This window comes from Ambystoma mexicanum, chromosome 10 (assembly GCF_040938575.1).
Source record: "Ambystoma mexicanum isolate Mex_15411 chromosome 10, UKY_AmexF1_1, whole genome shotgun sequence".
NCBI lineage: Eukaryota > Metazoa > Chordata > Amphibia > Caudata > Ambystomatidae > Ambystoma > Ambystoma mexicanum.
The window spans coordinates 705,909,019-705,930,701 of NC_090932.1; positions in this window are offsets into that span (position 1 = coordinate 705,909,019).

The following is a 21,683-nucleotide window of genomic DNA, read 5'->3' on the forward strand; positions in this document are numbered from 1 at the left end:
TTCTGTGAATTGTCTTTCGATTACTGATGCAAGAGAAAATTATGACAAGGACAATCACGCATCTTCTTGAGGCAGTAGTGTCAGAATCAGGATTCCTGTAATGAGGTGGAATTTACTAAAAACCGTTTTCGTGACATTGTTTACATGAACCATAAAGGGTAGAGCGCATTGGAGATAATGTCAATTTGCAAGTGTTGGCAGTGTTAGGGACTGTGTTGTTATGTTATGGGACATTTGTATGGTGCCTATCTCTCATAGTAATGGCTTCAAAGTTTGAGAATTATATGAAGGGGTGAGGTGGGGATAGCTCAGGGGAAGCAAGGCAATGCGACACAACACAGGTTCGAATCCTGATCCCTCACTTAGAAATCGATCTCTGGTATTAACCTCTTTATAAAAAGAACAATTATAATTAGATGACACTGTAGATTGCAACTTTCTTTGCTGACTAGCACTGTCAAAGTATGCTTAATAGTCATGTTGGGTTGGGTGTTAGTTGCTGTCTGTATGCTTTTCATTGAGTTAGTGAACGATAGCATTCAGAACCAAATGTGTGTCATGATTCTCAGCCAATTATTAAAGGGGGCACTATGTGCATATAAAACTTGAGTCGTGCAGTTGTGGGTTCTGTGATTACATGATAAATCATAGTATGTTGCATGTAAATTACTTATTAAACTGTACATTACATTGCAGTAAAATTACAATTGCATTAGCAGAGAAAAATAGTAATAGTACTGCAACATAATATTGTATCTGTTGGGTGTGGAGTGCAGCGTGTTTGATTGTGCCAGTGAATAAGGGATTTCTGCTCAGAGAAACACACTTACTTTAAAATCTCAGCACAGTATTCCCTTTCAGCTATCACGCCAACATTAGCTCTAGGAATGTGCAAATTTGCGTTCGCTTTCGTGCCAAGCTAAATCGTCTTGATTCTTAAAATGGGATAAACGTCTGTTCTTTAAAACATAAAAAAGCTTCTAGTTTACAAACTGCCAATTTATCTAATTAGCCCTCCTAAATACATCAAAAAATGCTTCTCCCTGTACTCCTAGCCACAGACCTAGCCATTTGGGATAATCCTTTAGACTGATATGCAAATCTGAAAGAAATATAGTTGCACAGTATCAAGTTACAGTGCGATTTCAATTAAAACGGTTCAAACGGTGCTATGTTTACAGCTCTCCTTCGAGACCATGGGAAATTGGAGAGTATGCCCCAGTGGGACGCCATGTAAATGTTAGCTTTCTGTCAACTTCATGGTATCATGGAAGAGTTCAAGCACAGTCCCATGCCTGTCTCTTGTGGGACCAGCAGTCCCCGGCACTCGGGTTGATATGAGTGACATGTTCCACTGTTTCCATAGTGATCATCTATGCAGCATCACTTTTTTGCAACAGCTCAATTGAAGGCTGAAGTTGAACAGTTGCCTGATTATAAGAAGCTAATTATTTAAGTACTCATGGGAGGAATGCCTCAGAGCTGTTACCGGCTATGATACCAAAGTAAATACAAGAAAGGAAATTCATTTTCTTAGTTTGGATTTTAGTGACTTCATGGTATTGCACGAGAAATCTGTTAACTTAGGCAGAGTGGATGGCTCACGTTGGCTAGTATGCATACCCTGATACGATCTACATTATTTATTTGGAAGAAAGCGCTTTAATTTCAATACTAACTTTAAAGCCTCTGTAAAATACCACACTACTCTCTTTATATATTTGTGGTAAACGAGTGTGCAATTTTCAAGTCACTTTCTTTCACAAGATGTAATGAAATTAATCAACACATACAAAATAAATACAAATTGTTTTATTTAACAGAGGAAAATCATTTTAAATGAACACATGAATTCTGAGTACGAATACTAGCAGCAAACCAGAGCACAGTGGCAATGTGGGCACGTTCATGGTATATTTCATTCATTTATTCATTCATTCATTTTTTGTTATTTATATAGCGCCTTTCACCATAATTATCAGCGACATGCTGGTGATGCAATGCCCTCGGAAGCACTAAAGTCCAAAGTATGGGAAATTGGGAGGTGCTATTATACTTGTGTGCATTTCAGCCAATTAAAGTTATGGAAGGGTGGCTAAGACCCTGCTTGTCACTCCTGTTTGAATGGCATGTGGATGGTTGGAAGGAGGTATACTAGGAGCTAAGGGCGAGGGCGTGAGAGGATAGACAGTTATGTGTGTAGCGACTGGTCAACTTTTTTGTCCTGAAAGGTAGCTGCATGCTTATGGTAGGGGTGTTGTACAAAGGGGTATGAGTTGTACGTGAAAGCAGATGTGTGTGGGAGTGAGGTCGTGCCTTCGGCTAAATTCCAAAGGTGCAGAGTGCGAGAGAAGGAAATGGGTTAGCTATACATACAACATTGTTTACCCCTGGATTCCAGAGCAGTACTTAATCGCTCATATGATCTAAGTGCCTTAAAATACCCACCCTCTTTGTGGATCCTTAGTGTGATGCAAAGCCCATCCCCAGGTCCTTCCAGTGTGATAAAGTGACTGCCTCAAGTGTGTAGGTGCAACAACAGTGACCACCCTCATATGCAATAGAGTATGCTACATTGCCAAATTCTATATGAATCAAATGCAACTATATATTTAATCATCCTCCTTGTCGAACCAATTGCTTCCATCTGAGGGTAGCACATTTCCTACCCCCAAAATACAGCTAAGTGCAACATATTTCTTACCGCCAAAATCCATCTAGGTTCATTTATCGATATATGTTTATTTGGTTATACTTCACATTTTTAGTTTTGGTTAGAGATGATCTTTTAGTTCCATTTACTTGGGACGAAGGTGAATGCCATAGAGCGTGAAGAGTCGGTGATGGCTGTTCTGTACCAATTCCACTCAGTGTGTGCTTTGCAAGTCTTCCCACCTGTTCATGGTCCCACTATATTTTGTGAAAGCAGTTGCATACAATTATATGGCATGTATTGGTTATTTTGTATGGCCTTTTCACATCTCACACTTTGATTTCCAAGGTCGTGCCTCTTATTTTGTATGGCCTTTTCACATCTCACGCTTAGATTTCAACGGTCGTACCTCTTGCAGTCGGTATTGAGCAAGAGTTGGCGGTATTCTTTTTGTATTGATTGTGTTGAGTAATTATAATTGCTCTTTTATAACGTGGAGTTTCTAAACGCTAGCCCGGGATTCGAATCTATGTTGATATGCGTTGACTTGCTTCTAAGAGAAACTTGTTGCGCCTTGGCTATCCCTCATCTTGCATGTTCCACGTCTTTCTCACAATTAGTCCCCTTAGTTTATCCTAGAAAAATGTGCTGTATTAGTAACCATCCATTGTTGCAAATTTATTATTAATATTACTTAGGCAGATCCATGGTGTCTTGCTGCTGGTCCGTTTTGCAGAAGGCTGTCTTTTGGGGCTAGCAAGACATCCATGCTCTGTTCAGCACTTGGATGCAGGGTTTACACTCATAGCCTCCGAGCCCCCTTTGCACCTCAATGCAGGGAATACCTCAGCAATCTCTGGTGCCACTGAGGGCAGAGGGTACCCCAGCATCCCCATGTTCCCTTTATTCCTCAATGAGGGGGACAACCCTGCAATCCCACGGCAAATCTCTTCCCCATAGTGCCAAAGGTGTAGCCAGAATTGTCTAACAATTGGGGACTGGAGCTTATGTAGTTGGGCCCACCGCAGTGACATTAACATCTATAAATGCCCACATAGCGCTGCTGAGTGAGCATTGACATATTTTGGGTGGGCCTATCCTGCTCAGGCCCTATGCATGTGCATAGGTCCATGAGTGTTGACCACACCCATGCAACCTCTTGCCCCCATCGCCCCTCGCAATCTAAGGCACACCCAACTCTTCCATTCTTGATCCTGCCCTCTGGGTCTGCCATCTTACTGATGGCACTTCCCTCCCATGTGCGTGAAGTGTGCACTAGGGACTATTAAGAGGCTACCATTCCGCAAAAAAGTGCTGGTTGCATAAGTGCCTGTGTAAAAAGCGGGCTGAAGGATTTATGCATACTTTCTGGTTCACATGCTGTGTGGCTATGATTGCATATGAGTATTGATAGGCCTGGATCAGACATAGTCTGACATAGTCAGACGCATGTCACACTGTCCAGTTTAGTTGGTAGCTCTAAGGACCCGGCTAGGGTGAGCCACAAACAATCTTCCATTTCCACGTAAACTAGTCTGCCCTCCAGACCAGCTTTTCTTCCTGTGGGTGAACCTGTACCTGTAGCACTTGGTTGCCCCTTGGTAGTGGAGATAGCACGGTGCTTACCCTTCCTTTTTTTTATAACACTTTATTTAAGTTTATTTTATGGGATTGAGGTAGAGTGTAAACAACAGTTTAATCAGACAGAATGCTGTGCTCCATTACTTCCCAAGGCGGATTCCTACATTTTGAAAACAGTTCTCTACAGGGTCTCAGGTGGGAAAGTGGGATCTCTCTCCAGGATGTCAAAAAGAATTGAGGGCAGGCACTGCAGGCTGTTAAGGAGGATGTGGGGAGGAAAATATGTGATCTGCAAGTGCAGCGCATGCACATATGTGTGAGAGAGGGGTGAATGTGCAGGAGAGGGTTTGTGTGGGAGAGAGAGGTGGGTGAAGAGAGAGATATTGTTTGTAAAGTGTGTGTGTTTAGAGATCCAGAGAAAGAAGTTGGAAGAGGAAGGAGAGATGGCGGTGGTGGAAAGAGAGAGTGTGATGGTGAGTGAATGTGCTGGCGAGGGTGAGTGTGTTTGTATTGTGTGGAGTGTGTATGTGTGTCTGCGTGAGGAGGTGTGGCATGAGAACACTGTGAAGAGGTAGAAGGTGGTTTTAGAGAAGTAGAGAAGGTGTTGGAGAGAGGCAGTGGTCAATGGAGAAGGGGAGCGATTGTACAGAGGGTTTGAGGTTGAGAGAAAGAGTGGTGTCAAAGAGCATGTGCGGAGAGATATTGATGTAGAGAGAGTGAGGGTGAGCGTGATGGAGAGTGATGGTGAGAGTAATGGAAAGAGATATAGTGAAAGGAAGGACGAGTGAGAGAGAGAGGGGGAGAGAGAAATGCTGAGAGTGAGGCTAGGGATGGAGGGTGGGGGTTATGAGATTATGAGATAGAGTGAGAGAGCACGTGATGATGGAGAGAACATGTGTGAAAAATAGAGAGCAAGCGTGGGGGCCGTTTACGTGGAGGCGATGAAGTAAAGCATTAGACGTTATAGCAAGAGACCCCTTCTGCCTTAGGTAGAAACAAAGTGTTTGTAGACCTCAGTCTGGTAGCCATCATATTCTTAACAGTGGATACTGGATAACCAGCACATAAGCTATACACTGAGGAAATAGAAAATCAACCATATTCCAGCTGCACAGCAGTTGTCAGTTTGTGAACAGAACAGCAGTATAGGTGTTTGAAACAGCAAATCAGGATATTGATGTATGGACTGTACCCAAGTTGCAGGTGTATGATAAACACAACAAATATCTATCTAACAATATAATAAAAGGCCAGATGTATGTTTGTCCATGTATGTTTGTCAGATACATTAGCTTCGCCTGTGTCACCTCTAAAAGGAGGTGTAGGCTTAGGATATATAGAGACAATGCCAATTCGCATAGCTTCACCTGTTGTCAACTCTAGAGGGAGCTGTAGGCTTAGGATATATAGGGGTCCTACTGTGTGAATGAAAACCTGCACCTTGGCCCTTGTACACAGGCCTGTACACTAGTAGTTATATAAAGGGCACAGCAAATCTATTCATATGAAACAGAATTGAGATTATAGATGTATAAGATATCACATTGTCTGTAGATAGTTTAGGACTCACACATCACCTATGGGTGCATAACAAATCAAAGCTGTGCCAAATTATTTGAACAGCAGCTATTGGTGTTTGAAGCTGCCCATGTTATATAGGTTACAAAACAGCACAAGGGCAATAGATGCATGAAGCAATCCAGCATGTAATGGGTTAAGAAACAGCACAGCAGCAATATGGTTTGATGCAGCACCTGGTATATAGGTTAATTCTGAAAGAAAATGTAATTATTCTGAGCTCATCAAGATAAAACAACAAGAAAACCTTTGAAAAACCACAGAGGAATCCAACCTGGAAACCTGCTCATTATCTGAAACAAAGAAGAATTTATCATTATTTTTAAATTACCAGCTCCTAAAATGACAGTGATGCCAGTGGTCCAGAGTCAAGTTACATCCCTATTTTATGTGCATTATGATTTCCATTCCAAGATCCAGCGGTGCGGCCTGCAAGCAGTGCATTGGAATCCAAACCAGTCCCCTGCGCGATGGAGTTTAAGACCCTTGCACTAGGCCATAATGTTCAGGCAATGGATACAGAGGGTCAGATCTTACAGATGCAGCAACAGTGTTTCATGGCAATGAAAACTGGCATTGATAAATTGCATCAAATACTCATCCTAATTCAGGAAAAAGGTCACAATGGTGTAGGCCGAGAAGTTGACTCGTCATCTGCCTTGTGGGGTTTGCTATTAAGGGTGTACATTCATAAGGTATCTTTCTGACAAAAAGGGGTAAAGCATGATGACATAAATTACTGTCGGAGATGGTAGCACAGAGACATGTTCACTGCCATAGGATGGAAACAAATCCACATTAGTGAGGATTGTGATACAGTCTATACTCTGCTAACATTTCTCCTTGCCTATGCAGCATCCGGGTGCAGTTGCTGGAAACGCAGGTATCCAGTCTATTTATGCCTCTAGTCTAGTCTAGCGTTGGGTGCAGGACTGCTGGAGCTCGTCCGAAGTTCACATGAAATCCGGATGCTACATAGGTATGATTCATCTATGCTACACAGATTTTTCCTGGGGAGACGTGCAAAGAATGCTGGAGCCTGTTTTTAAATGGAGATGCGTTGTAATGTAAGTCTGGCTTGTGGCTTGTGGGTGACATAATTGGCTCTCTGAATGTGGTGGTGTCAGTATGGAGTGAACGTGTGCTGTGAGGTCACTATGGAGTGTCAGTGTCGTTATCTGAACTAGTGTTCCAAGTGGGACAGTTGGAAAGTGTTTGCTGGCGCTGAGGGACGTGCCAGTGTTTCTGTGAACCATCTCACATAATAAACACAGTAACTTACCTGCTGGCTCAGGTGTGTCTGTTTGTGGGACCACGTTATTTCACTGGCAACGAGAAATGGGATCCTGTCGTGGAGGGGGCAGCAGGTGTGACAGGACACTATCCTCCAATTGCTCAGGTCCCGGGTGTTAGCCAGCAGTGCAACTCTGGTTGTCCGGACCGGAGTTGTTGTTCAGCAGGCCGGGTGTTTTCTGAACGAGAGAAAAGTGGCTCCTAGGACAGTTGGAGCAAGTGCCTGGATGGAGTAGGGTCCCGGGTGCCGTGTTGGAGTTGAGGCCCAGGAGGTCTTCACCCGACAGGCTGCAGCGGGGGCATGGAGAGTGCCAGCCCAGGCCTTTGGGACCACTACCTGGTGTTGGGGGCACCTACAGAGGCCTGGACAGTGCTAGTGCTGGAGTATCAGCAGAGGCACTGTGCAGTTTCCAGGGTCAGCTTTCCAGCAGGCTGCAGCAGGGTCCTGAAGAGTTACCAGTGTCCTTGGGTCCAGTACCGGAAGATGGAGGTTTTGGAGAGGCTTGTCGTGACTGATGCCGTGGCAAGCAATGTTTCCCTCGTTTTGACTTTGGATTACTCGCAGCTAGGGAAAGGAGTGACACAGCCCCTGGGTCCGGTGTTTGATGCGTGTTGGCTGAGGTAATTGAGTTCGCCAACCTGTGTGGCTGGAGGCCGGATGGTCTGGCCATTGAGGAGGCACACTCTGCAGAGTGACGGGTGTGTGCTGGAGGTTGGTGCAATGGTGGGGAGACTGGTGTATACGTTGGTGGAGGATGTCGACATAGAGGTTCCCCCGGCGCCATAGATTCAGCAGAGGTCACCGCAATGGGGTAGCGGTGCAATGCTACTCTTGTGGTGCCAAAATTACAATGATGACGTCTGGTGGGCATCATCACGCATTCCATTGTCAACGGCTGGAATGCGCAAGGGAACTGAAGTGCGCTACGTTGTTGGTGTGCAGGTTACAGAGTGACGTTATTTCCATGTTGCCGGAAGGGAAATACACTGGCCCTGCATTCGCACCAACAAAGAGTGGTTTGGCAGTCGTTGCGTGGACGTTGTTGGAGTGGACTCTAGAAACGGTGCTGTTTGAAATCGTGGGAGTGATAGTAAGTGATGGTCCGGACTCTCACCAGGAGCATGTGGTAAGGACACCATTGTGGACAATGTGTTTGTCTGTTGTGACGGAAGGAGGGTCTTTCTGTGGTTTATGTCTTTGGAACAGCAGTGCTTCGGGAGCCCTGGAGGAGTTGGTTGTGGACTTCCAATGGCCAAGTGCGTGTAGGACAAGCCCCCTTTTATAGTGAAAAGAATGTTTTCCTGTAGACGTTGTGGCCGGTTTGTGTGGTGTTCGTGTGTGTCTGTTGTGCCCTTATATGTTATATGTTTGTGTCTCGGGTAAGTATTGGTATGTATGTTCATGTCGTGCCCTCTTAAAATGGAAAATTACGGTCTTGTTATGTTTAACTTGCAGGTGGGGTTATGGACTGGGGGTGGTGGAGTGGGGCTCCTCGTAATTAAATGGAGAGGTGTACTGTGGGTGGTTCCGGGACTTTTGGGTGGACAGTTTTGACAGGCTGTTGTTCAACCTGGGACTCGAAGGTTCGGGTGTTGGATTGTCTGTTTTTGTGATGCTTTCATAGGTAGGTCATGCAAAGAAATGAAACTATACGTCATCAGTGAGACCACGCAGCATAATTTATGTAATGATTCTATTGAATTTATGCTGTGTATTCCTGATGTTATTATGATATTGTGGCGTCTTCGTGTTTGGAGGTGTGAGTGAACATGGGTGTGTGTGTGCATAGGGGTGTTTCCGTACTGTGTGTATGGGTGTGATAGCTATGACAGCCTGGTTTGTGCTCGGAGTCCCATACTTTTGTGGTGGTGTGCCGCTATGTGGCAGCCTGTTGTACCAGGGGTCCCATATTTGTGCAATGGTGTGCTGCATTAGTGGTTTGGCTGGGGCAAGGGGTGTGCGTGTGTGTGTGTGATGTTCCCTGTGTGGAGCAGTTTTTGGGGCAAAGGAGTCCCGTAAATAGTGTTTGTGGTGACAGTGATGGTAGCCTGGCTTGTGCTAGGGGTCACACTGGTGGTAGTTTTCACTGTTTTCCATTCCGGTTGGGGATAGGGGTCCCATGTGGTGAGTGAAGGTGTTACTGCGAAGGCAGCCTGGCAGGGACTAGGGGCCTCGGGGTGTTGTGGTGGAGTACTGCAGTGTTACTGTGGTGTAGTTCTGGCAGCGACTAGGGGTCCCAGGGTTGTTGTGGTGGGGTACTGTAGTGTTAGTGCAGGTGTGCATTATGGCAAGGACTAGAGGGTACCGGTGTGCAGTGGTGTACTGCAGGTGCAGTTGTTGGTGTGCTGCGTTGCAGTTGGCAGGGTCTAGGGGTCTAGTGGTGTAGTGGTTCCGTGGCGCATGGTTTGTCACCATTGTGTTTGACTGTGTTTTCGGTTGGTTTTTCGGTGTGTGTATGCATTCTCTGTGTGAGAGCTGTTGTGGACTGATGTTCAGGGCTGTTGTGCTTGTTGTTGCTCTCTGTTGAGCTGGGATAGTGCCCGGGGTGGCAGCACTGGTGACCTGGGGTGCAGACCAGGGTGGAAGGATGTTGGTGCATGGAAGGGTTTTGATGGTTAGTGTAATGTACTTTTGTGGAACGCTGGGGTGTTGCAGGCTCTAAGTTTCAAGGGGCAGCTTGAAACAGGTGGAGTGCGTTAGTTTATTATTTTTGGTCCTCGTGTGTTTTCCAGTCCAGGTTGAGGGGAGGTGAAGCCCTTATTCTACTTCGGTGGGTTCCTCTTGTTTGTGTTCTGTTGTTGTTGGGACAGAGTGGAGTTGGTAGTGTGCTGTGGCACGGTTAGGGTTCAATCAGAGTTGAATGTATTTCCTGGCACGGATAGGATATACATTGATTGGTGCCGTGTGGGGTTTATTATTGTTGCTCAGCCATTCTTAGTATGTTATGAGATGTCGAGGGCAGTCTATGTTTGGTGCTCATTGTTGTTTTGGGGTGTGAATGATGCTCTAGGTGGACAGTTTCTTCCAGGGTTTGGGTTCGGTGTCCATTTGGGGTTTCAGGTGTTGTTGGGGCAGGTATGTGATTGCCACACGCCATGTTTGTGTGACCATCTTATATAATTAACCCACAGTAACTTACCTGCCTGCTCAGGTGTGTCTGTTTGTGAGGACCACATTATTTCAAGATGCTTCTTTGTGGTTTATGAGTTTACCATACATAACTGGGATATTTAGCAGCAGCTGGTATGATTTCCATTTCCTATCTGCGTTTGATGACATTCTTTGGACCTGAAGAAAGAAGGGGGTTTGGAGTTATTGTGCCCATCAAGCCGAAACTTGAGTTGGATGTTGAAGCTCAACGCATTTGAAAGGGGATGCCAAAGGGGCATCATTTTGTGCTGCAGGGTCTTTAAATTGTGGTAGTTAACAAGGCTTACAGTGTATACCGGACAGGATTAGATACGGTCAATGACATTGTTGCACTCATTGCTTACTTTGCATTCTGTTTTTACTATGTGTAGAATGTATGTTTAGGTGTGTCTGATGTGAGGTGTATGTGTGGTTAGTGGATGTTAGCATGAATTTGTTTTTAACATATGATAACGTTTCTTTATGTTCTTTCCATTGGTTCATTTTGTATTGGCTTTACACACCATGTTTGAGTGTGTACACTCAGTGAATTGATTTCAATAAAGCATTTAAAATTAATTCTCTAAATGTTTGATTAAGTGCTCTTGACCATTTAGCAGTTTCATTAGCACATGTAGGATCCGGTTTGTGAAGTTGGTTGTTTGATCCCTATTTGATCCTATGTTGTTGAGTGATTAGCTGGGGTTACCTCATGTTTGTGTTTTGTTCTTGAAACCTTGAACCAACAAATGCCTCTAATGGTGACACTTGTGCTGGTGGTTGAGTTGTAGCATTTGTCAGGCTGGTTACATCTACTTTTGTGAGCATGATATTGTCATCACCACTGTGCATTGTTATTTCTGCAGAATCAAATGACACATGTCCTCAATCTTCCTTAACATTTCACCTATATTCACCATTATCAAAAGCGTGGATTCTGCACCACAGGAGTACAAGGAAGATTAGGGGGAAAAAGGCCCACTCAGCCCTCACACTTCAACAAACCAAAGCCCAACACTAACATAAATGTTAAATAGGGTCAGTTGAAAGATATACCTTCTTCACCTTTTGGGTAGCCTTGGCTGAGGGAAGGCTACGTGTAAAGCTCTGGGTTCCCAATGATGATTCTGACATCTCTTGATGTTCCAGTTGTCGCTTTAATGAGTTTCCAGTCCATCTTTTATGTTTCATATGTCAAGTTCATCAGAGCTCCAGGCAAACATGCACTGGCATCCTCCCAGGTAGGCTACATACCACCAACTCTCTCACTCAGAACTCTCAATCATACAACAACATTCTCACCAGCAAGATTCCATGTCACTCACTCAGCATTCTACTCATTCTGCAAAGAAAACATGGAAACCTAAATCACTACATATCTCCTTTCCTTACACTATAACAACAACACCTACCAAAACCGGTCACAATCACAACACACAGTACACACACACACTCCAACATTCTGCAAAGACAACATGGAAACCTAAATCACTACATATCTCCCTTCCTTACACAACAACAACAACTCCTACCAAAACCGGTCACACTCACAACACACAGTACACACACACACTCCAACATTCTGAAAAGACAACATGGAAACCTAAATCACTACATATCTCCCTTCCTTACACAACAACGACAGTGCCTACCAAAACCGGTCACACTCACAACACACAGACTCCAACACATGCGCGTGCATCTGAACCACATGAACTATCACCACACCTGTACAACCTGAACGCATCACCAGTTCAAATGGTACCATAACACAATACTAACAATGCCCCTCCCCTTTTCTACAAAGTAAAGGAAGGACACCTACCAATGAAAATTGTACCACTAGCAATCAATCTTCAACAGCGCAGGTATCTCTATAACCTCTCTCCTCCTCTACCACACAAATACTATAACCAATACTAACCTCATAGCCACACCACACACACAACTCCTAGCTGTGCACCACACACACCATACATAGAACAAGGCTGGGCATTCCCAACACTCGAGTGAAACGACACAATAACACATTGCACCCTAAGGTACCTATGCCGCCACCCTCACTTCATCGCCTGTGTCCTCAAGATCCACCTAAAGACCAAACACAACTATGAGAAAGCATTCTCACACACAACATATACATAAATGCATCACTTTCACCAGAACAACATTACTCTTGTTACACTCAGCCACCCATAACTTCACAGCCAAATAAATACACAACACTATGATGTGCACCTCACACTCAAAGAACCAGGTTGGACGTTCCAAACGTCTGAGTGAAACAACATCCAAACAGCACGAACAGTGTGATATTGCCACCCCTTATCCGTCAACTGTGTTCCTTAAAACAAACAAAGTCAACACCACTGCTGCGAAGAATCACTTAGAACACACCATGCACTAGGCCACCAAGCACACAACTACAAAAATCACCAAAATGCTAAAACTCTAGCACACCACAAAGACTCCCACGTGCAGATCACCACAGTGCAACAAGCTAACACTGCTTAAAATTAATAACATTTCTGCAAAAACTCTAACAGATCTTACTGCTCAAAATTAATAACTTTTCTGCAAAACACTAACAAATCTTAAAGCTCTAACTAAACTTCTTAGCTCTCATCAAACTTATAGTCCCACCTGCAAAGGTAAAAATTAGTAAGCATGTTCCATTTATCACATTTTCCGTGCCATTTTCTATAACTATATCAGTCCACTTTGCCTATTGCATTGAAAAGTCCATCTGTGGAAAGAACGTGCGTTAAACATAACTGCTTCAAAAAACTAACATTGCTCACATCAAATATGTCTCTCAACAAAGGCCACGACACAACACTCTCCCATCCAGTGTACATTATCTCATAAATGCTCATGTTGCAATTATAGTGTCAAAATATCACCACTATCACAGGCCTCACATGACATGTTAACTTAAACTCTGCTGTATGCTATCTAATGCACCCATATAACCAAAAGTAATTATGTAGCCATGTTCTTTCTCCTGCAAAGTAATTCTGTAGCCATGTTCCTTCTCCTGCCATCTCCTGCCATCTCCATCCAAAGGAAAAAGTACCTTAGGGGACAGGGCCCCAATTTGCAATGGGCTCTCCACCAAAGTCACTTTTGACTGTCATAGAAACGCAGTTCTCATTGTGGGCACCTAGCCCTTGACCAGAGAGCAGTGGCCCCCTAGTCACTCCTAGGTGCAGCTCAGCTCAAAGCCTCTCCCAATGCTTCTGTCTTGGGCTCCAAACCCCTCAGTTGCACAGCATGACCTCTGGATTCTTCAATCCCCTGGCACAGTTTAGGCTCCAAGCCTCTCCTATTGCTGCTGCCCTGGGCTCCAAGCCCCTCAGCTGCACAACATGACCTCTGGATTCTTCAATCCCCGGGTGCCGCTTAGGCTCCAAGCCTCTCCTATTGCTGCTGGCATGGGCTCTAAGCCTCTCAACTGTGCAACATGGCTTCCCAGTTTTCCAGGCGTAGCTCAGACTCCAAGCCTCTTCACTTGCTACTGCCATGGGCTTTTCAGCCATCCATGTCGCAGATTTGGGTTCCCAAGCCCCTTCAAGACAGTCAATGGGCCCTCAGCCCTGCCACTGTTGCTATGCCAGTCTCTTGGCCCTCTGAGTTTAACCTGTCCAACTTTCGGTTAGACAGGCCAACCCAGATGGCTCTTGCATGGCGCAGATCACTACATCCTGTGTCAGCGGCCCCAGCGCTGGGCCATACTGTGCCTAAAGCCAATAAGTGCTCACCCTACCTGGGAGGGTCTTCTTCTTGGGTTGGTGCATGTGCCATCCTCAGTGCTGTCCCCCAGCACAGTCAGCATCCTCGTCGCCAATGTAAAGCTTTGGGTTCCCAATGATGATTCTGACATCTCTTGATGTTCCAGTTGTCGCTTTAATGAGTTTCCAGTACATCTTTTATGTTTCATATGTCAAGTTCACCAGAGCTCCAGGCAAACATGCACTGGCATACTCCCAGGTAGGCTACATACCACCAACTCTCTCACTCAGAACTCTCAACCACACAACAACATTCTCACCAGCAAGATTCCATGTCACTCACTCAGCATTCTACTCATTCTGCAAAGACAACATGGAAACCTAAATCACTACAATACGCTCTTAAGAGGATTGTGAATGTGATCCAGTCGTGACCCAAACAACACAGTAACACAATGGTCCAAGTGTACGAAAAGAAGTAGAGGAACTATGTTCCCTGATGGCTGCCCCCGCCTCCCACAAACCTCTTGCCACGTCCCCTCGCAGGCACAACCCAAACCCCCAAACAAACACACCTGCTGTTGAAGGGAACGTTCACTGCAGTGCAAGGAAGTGCAAGTTTAAACTTCTTCTACACTTATAATTTAAAACTAAACATTTCCAGAACGGTTTCTCTTTAAAATCAAAGTATAGGAACATTAACATTTTAAAAAATTAAGTAGAGGAGCACCGCTCCCACCTGTGGAATCAGAAAAATACAATATCAAGGCTTTTACACCATGCAAAAGGAAAATACACCGACACAGGCTTGTAAATATTCCCAGAATCTTTATTACAAAACTGAACAGTTATAAAACAAAGTACACAAATAGCTATTTGGCCGTCAATACATCACAGAGACCACCAGCAGGGTTCAATGTGAGCAGTGAGCAGGATTTGGTAGCTGGACATCGGCATATTTATACATTTTCGTTATAACGATGTGCAGCCTCTTTCAAGTTAATCATGTACTTGGCTAGGGTCACGCCAGGTTTGTTCCTAATTTACATATCTCGTGCATGCAGTTTACTTTTTTATACATTCACTAACAAACATTATTATTCTATAAGTTTAACGTTACACTCTTTACACATTACTTTAATACAGATCAAACAAATGTTTTGCATGTCGTATTTGGATAGCGTTATTGTTCTTGTACACTTGTAGGTTAACATCGCTGCTTCAAGTAATCCCCTGATCCCGAGGTCAACAAAGGACAAGGTCTACATGACCCTAACTTGTAGCCTGAAGGCAGGTTGGACATTAACTCTCCTACAGAGGTTGAAGAGGTTAAGGCAAGAACAAGAGCACACGAGACGGCCATTTTAGGCCACAGGGTGACTTTGTACAGTAAACTGAAATGGCAGCTCTAACCTAAAATGGAGGCTTGATTCATTTGAGGTCACGACCTTGTAATACGAATTCCCTCGCAAAGCGACTGGGCATAGGCCAACATATACAATGAGGACGAAACAATATTATATCAGTTTTAACAAACCCTCCTTTTGGCCTATGCCAAGCGCTAAACTATCTTCAATCATTTTGCGATTAACTCCTCATTTCAACGTCTATACACCCCGAATCATTGTCGGACATATCTATTACCATTAGATCAGACACTAGAGTCTCTTTCAACACATACTCTTCGGAAACCTTATCTGGGGCGTATATTTTATGCCCTTTTACACTTATTGCTTGCGCGCAACAGCCCCCTAATACTGAACATATACCAGGGAGACACTGTACACAACAACAAAGGAATAGAAAGCTTCCCAAGATAATCAACAGGGCCGAAAACAACTTCCATCCCCACGACCGTAGGAGGTCCCAAAAACATGCACTAAGTTCCCAGTTTCCCTCAGGAACATGCACTTCTGAACTAAGAACATGCAGATTTTGGATAGCCCAAAAGATCGTTGGAGAGGAGTCTGGTAGGTAAACGCAGCAAGCGGACCCCACTAATTTACATACTCCTCCACGTATGGCCAGAATGACATCTAATGCCATCCGGTTCTGAAGAGCCACTAATCTTCTTCTCCAATACTCTCGCTAGTCCCCTGATATCTTATGAATTCGTAATTGGCCCAAAAAATGGCACAAAGGATTTTATGATGTCGCCTAGAATTTGCGCTGGAGTATCCCCTTTCACACCTCGTCGTGGACGAGTCTTCGAAATTTCTGCAGTACTGGCAATAAATACCCCTGGTAATAGAATCCCTAAATAACAGGTTTCTTGCCAATCCCTCGGCAACCATGGAAATGCCACATTCCCGCAAACAAAATAGACAGGTTCGCCTACGTACAGAGGTCTGTTCTCACTAGTCAAATTTGCAATGTTGGCGCACTTTCTAAAATTACCCATTGACCGTGTTCCATTCCTCTGTATGCAGAAGGATACTGAATCGGGGCTATGATTAACAGAATAAGATGGAGGCGTGGCATCCTTGTTGCCTATAGGAGCCATTTTGAAAGAGATTAAAGACTGAAAAGGACGAGACAATCTATCAGAGGGTTTAACAGAAGCAACGTTCGGTTTACTCCTATTTGCAAAGAGCGAGCATCCCAGGGGCATCAAAACACGTTTTTCAAAACTATTCAAATTTTTAACATCAAAGTTCCCTGAGATGCTGTCATTCCATCGACCAAAGAATAGTGCTCTAAGAGAAGCGTAACAGGCAGTTGTCAAAGGTAAAGGATGAATATACCAACCTAGCCCCTTATCCCCATGTTGCGGTAGATGTGAACAGATCCAACAATTGGTTCTATTTAAAATTGCATGAGTGGCATTCATTATTAACAAAAGGGTATTATTCTGATAGTTCCGCCTATGCGAAGAATCTCTAGGCGATAAAGTATGCAATTGCACCGAAGGAGTGGGGATAACAGATACATTTTCAATAGTTAAAATGTCCTCTAACGGATATGCTTCCTCCAGATACCATAACCCAAAACCAACAGTTACTAAAAATCCAGTTATTATCACAAAAAGGCAACAATACACTTTGGGGGTCCCATTGCATATTTGATCATTGTCTCTGCTAGTCACATATTGATCTAAAAGTTTGGTACGAGCGGTAGCGGGTGCAGGCATTGTAGTCCTCAATCGGAAAAACACCAATTGTTTGTTTGCTGACGACTCCAGTTACGCGTCTTCTTAATGTCTTTCCCACAACCCTTAGCCAACAGAATCCTCCCGTACAGTCAGGCCAAAAGACAAGCCCTCAAATGATTTTCTCAATCGCACAGTCAGACCGTGCTGTATGTCTTTTTCCTTGGACGTAAATTATATTTCATATTTTCTGGTGAGAACAAAGTGTCGTCACTTCCTCCTGGAGGTGGCGAGTGAACGGAAATTGGATCAGAAAAGGATTGATCCGGAAGTTCCATTGTTGGAGAGTGCGGAGACAAGATGGCCATTTTGTCTGGCCTTGTGAATTCTGGAACGGTCTCCGATACTCTCTTGTCGGTTGTTGCTGTTTCAGGCACGTTAGTTACAGCAGTGGGAAGGGATTCTGTGTCTTCTGTATCGTGTGGCACAGGCTGCGGGATCTGTTTGGTGTGCGTCGCATGTATCCAGTTCTTACGCCCCGCTACCCGCACAGCAGTCTGGGTGACTACCAGGACTTGGTAGGGACCCCTCCAGCGAGGTGCAAGGCAAGACGACCTCTCAAAAACCTTCGTGAGGATCCAGTCCCCCGGTCGTAGACTGTGACCAGGACCCTCATATCGAACAGGTAATGCCTCTTGCACCTGGTGATAAATTGAAAACAGATTTTTAGTCAACTGGTTACAGTAATCTGAAAGAAGCACATTTTCTATGTCCCGCAACAAACTACTTTTTGGCAAACCCCAAATATTAGCAGGTCTCCCCATTACCACTTCAAAGGTAGAGAGCCCAGTCTTGGTTTGAGGGGTTGTTCTCATCGACAGCAACACGATCAGTAAGGCGTCCGGCCATTTTAACTTGGTGCCAGCACACGTCTTAGCGAGCTTGTTCTTTATAATGCTGTTATGCTTTTCCACTAATCCGGCACTTTGGGCATGTCTGGCCGAATGGAACCATTTATCAATCTGTAATCCTTTGCATAATTGTAGGATTACAACAGCGATAAAGTGTGGCCCATTATCCGACCAGATGACTCTCGGCAGCCCGAACCTAGGAAAAACTCTTTCAACAGAGTTTTTGCTGTGGTTATGGCCATTGCATCTCTAACCGGGACGGCCTCAACCCACTTACTAAATGCACAAATGACAACCAACACATATTTAAGATTGTTGCAACGTTGCATTTCAATAAAATCAACGTGAATAAGCTCAAACGGAACAGAAGGTGGAGCGAAACTTCCTCTAGGAGTCGAGTTACCTTTTCCTACATTGTGCTGCAAGCAGACCATGCACCCTTGGACAAAGCACTCTGCAGTTTTGAAAATCTTATCATTGGCCCAAACACTGTGTAGCATTTTAGTCAATTTGCGCGCACAAACATGTGTCGGACCATGAGCCATAATAACCATCATTGTAATATAGGCGTCAGGGAGTAACCATTTTCCTTCAACAGTATCCACCCAACACCCATCATCATCCAGTCTCCCTGCACCCTCAATCCATCTGTTAGATTCCTCTATGGTAGCATCTGCTTGAATGTCTTTTACAGAATCGATACGTTCACCCAAAGTGCAAATATTTACAGTTTATCTTACAGTATACATTTCTGAACTAAAATCAGTGGCGGTTTGTTTAGCTATCTGATCAGCGAAAGCATTCCCTTTTCCTACATCATCTGTAACCTTTTGATGTGCTGCACATTTTATGATAGCTAGCTGAGCAGGGAGTGCTAGTGCTGAAAGTAATTGTACTATTAAAGTGTGCAGAATTATGCATAATTCTTTTGGTTTCCACAATCGTGCTTAAAGTAGTAACGGCATAAGCAGCCGTGGATGTACCATTCGGAAGTTTAAAACAAGAGCCATCACAAAATAGCTCTCCTTGTGGGCTATTCAAAGGCATATCTTTCAGATCGATTCTACCTTTAGTCTCTTGTTCTGTCGCATAAAGGCAACCGTGTGACGTTTCGTCACCTTTACAGTATCTTGCGGGACGGGTAAAAGTTCAGCCGGATTCAATACACAACACCTCTGAATTTGAATGTGGGGGGCAAACAAGATTAGTTCATATCTTGTCAATCGTGCGGAAGTGAGGTGTTGCGTTTGAGTTCTATTCAATAAAATATCTACAGAGTGAGGTACCATTATGGTTAACGCATGACCCAGGACCATTCCCTCACTCTGTTTTACAGACACAGCAGCAGCAGCAACAGCTCTCAAACATCTCGGCAAAGCGCATGCAACAGGATCAAGGGCGGATGAGAAATAGCCGCATGGCCTATTCTTCCCTCCATGTTCCTGCGTTAACACAGCCAAAGCACATCCATCACCTTCATGCACATACAACACAAAAGCCTTTTCATAATTCGGAGTTCCTAAAACCGGCACTGAACTCAGCGTGGATTTGAGCAAATCAAATGCTGTCTGGTGTTCCAAAGTCCATGGCAATGGCAAAGATATGCCCTTTTTTGTCAATGCCAGCATTGGTTTAATCGTTAACGAAAAGTTAGGGATCCACAATCTACAGTAAGAAGCCCTACCTATCAGGGCTCTAACTTCCTTCTGCGTATTTGGGACAGACATGCCAGAAATAGTCTTTATTCGTTCAGGTGTCAACCGTCTTCCATCCTTTGACAGGAGATAGCCTAAATAGGCGACCTCCTGACAACAATATTGGATTTTTTTGAGTGAAGCTTTGTGTCCATGTTTCGCTAGATGACAAAATAACAACACAGTGCCTTTTTTACAGGCACTCTCAGAATCAGCAGCCAAGAGGAGATCATCTACATACTGTAGTAACGTGCAAGTAGTAGGCAACTCTAGAGTATCGAGCTGCTCTTTTAATGCCCTACTATAAATACTTGGACTCTCAGTGTACCCTTGTGGTGCACGAGTGAATGAGAACGAGCGTCCACCCAGGGTAAACGCAAACAAATACCTGCTATCCTTGTGTATAGGAATACTGAAAAACGTGTTTTTTAAGATCAACAATGCTAAAATGAGTGGCAGAAGCCGGAATGATGGTTAGTATCGTTGTAACATCAGGTACAATAGGAAATTGAGGAGCCACAATTTTGTTAATAGCGCGTAAATCAATTATGAACCGAAAGGGAATCGCATTATCATCTTTTTTGTATACTGGCAAAATGGGGCTTTTACATAGGTTACCCGCAATTTCCTCAATTACTTCACGATGTACAAAATCAGAAACTGTACATTTCAAAGCCTGCTCGCCTTCAACTGAGATCTTATACTATGGGATGCGAGGCAATTTTACTCCATGTTTCAGAATAATTTTAACAGGTTCAATTTGAAGAATGGCCACATCATTATCATCAATTGCCCATAAGCATTCTGGAACATTACTGAATTCTGGCGGTAAAGGTCGAGTCAAAAACTGAGAGGCGAGCGATTGCTGAGGTGAAATTGTTAACTGAACTCCGTCCGGAGAACAATGCATTACTGCATGCAATGCCTTCAACAAATTTAACCCCCGCAAGTTCTCCCCACAGTTTGTGGTAAGTAGAAATGGGCACTGTTCCTTGAAGGGACCCAGTGTTATCGGTACCGGCAAAGAGACCGGACAAACTACAGGTGTGCCTGAAAACCCTACGGAAACGTTGGACTGCCCTGACAGGGGAATATTTGGAACCCGTGAATGATCAATAGAACATTTCTGTGCTCCCGTATCTACTAAAAATAGATGCTTCCTATTTCCCACTGCCATCTCAACGTAGGGACCGTTCTGATGAACGGGAATAGGCGTCGGTTCCAAATCCTGCTTCGGGCAATCCTAGCAAAACAGAATATTATCAAAAGGAAGCTCTTCGGAGAGGTACGCGGCAGAAGGGTGATAAAAAATGTTTCTATTATCCACATTCGAAACTTGCTTATCTTGTGAAGGAGGTTGCTGTGATTCTGGTGCAAACTGACCTCTGCCAGGGCCCCCTGCACCTGGGCGACCTCTAGATCATCTACCCATGTTCCCAAATGACCTTTGCTGCAAGGTCGGACATGTGCGCACCAGTGGCCTTCCTGTCGACAATAGGCACACTGGTTAATGGTTACCAGAGCCAGGGGCGTACTTCCCTGTGGAAAGTAATGACCTCTAAATTGATTATCCCCTCTAGGGTTTCTAAAAATCTGTTGTAATAGGACTTTTGTTTTCAGGTCACCCTTTTTTTTCTCAAGTTTTTCTTTTTCATTATTTACACGATTTTCGTAGTACTGAGCCATATGCAGTACTTCTGATTGAGACTTCGCCTGCCAAGCGCTTTCGGAAGACATAATCTGTAACTGGATGTCAGGCAGCAATCCACGTACAAATTTGTCGACAAACAGCCTTTACCCTGACTCTGTGCCTAAGTCTTGTGCACTGAAATCTGAAAATACCTGTTCAATCCGATTGAAGAAATCGGTAGCACCGTCAGACTTTCCTTGGACACAGGCCGTAAACTTGTCCCAAATGATTCTTTTTTCAGGAACTATGGTTTTCAATTTTACAATAATCCTATCAGGCAAGGTTAATATCACTTGAGGCGGTTGTTCGCCAGCTGGTCTTTCTCTATCTAGCC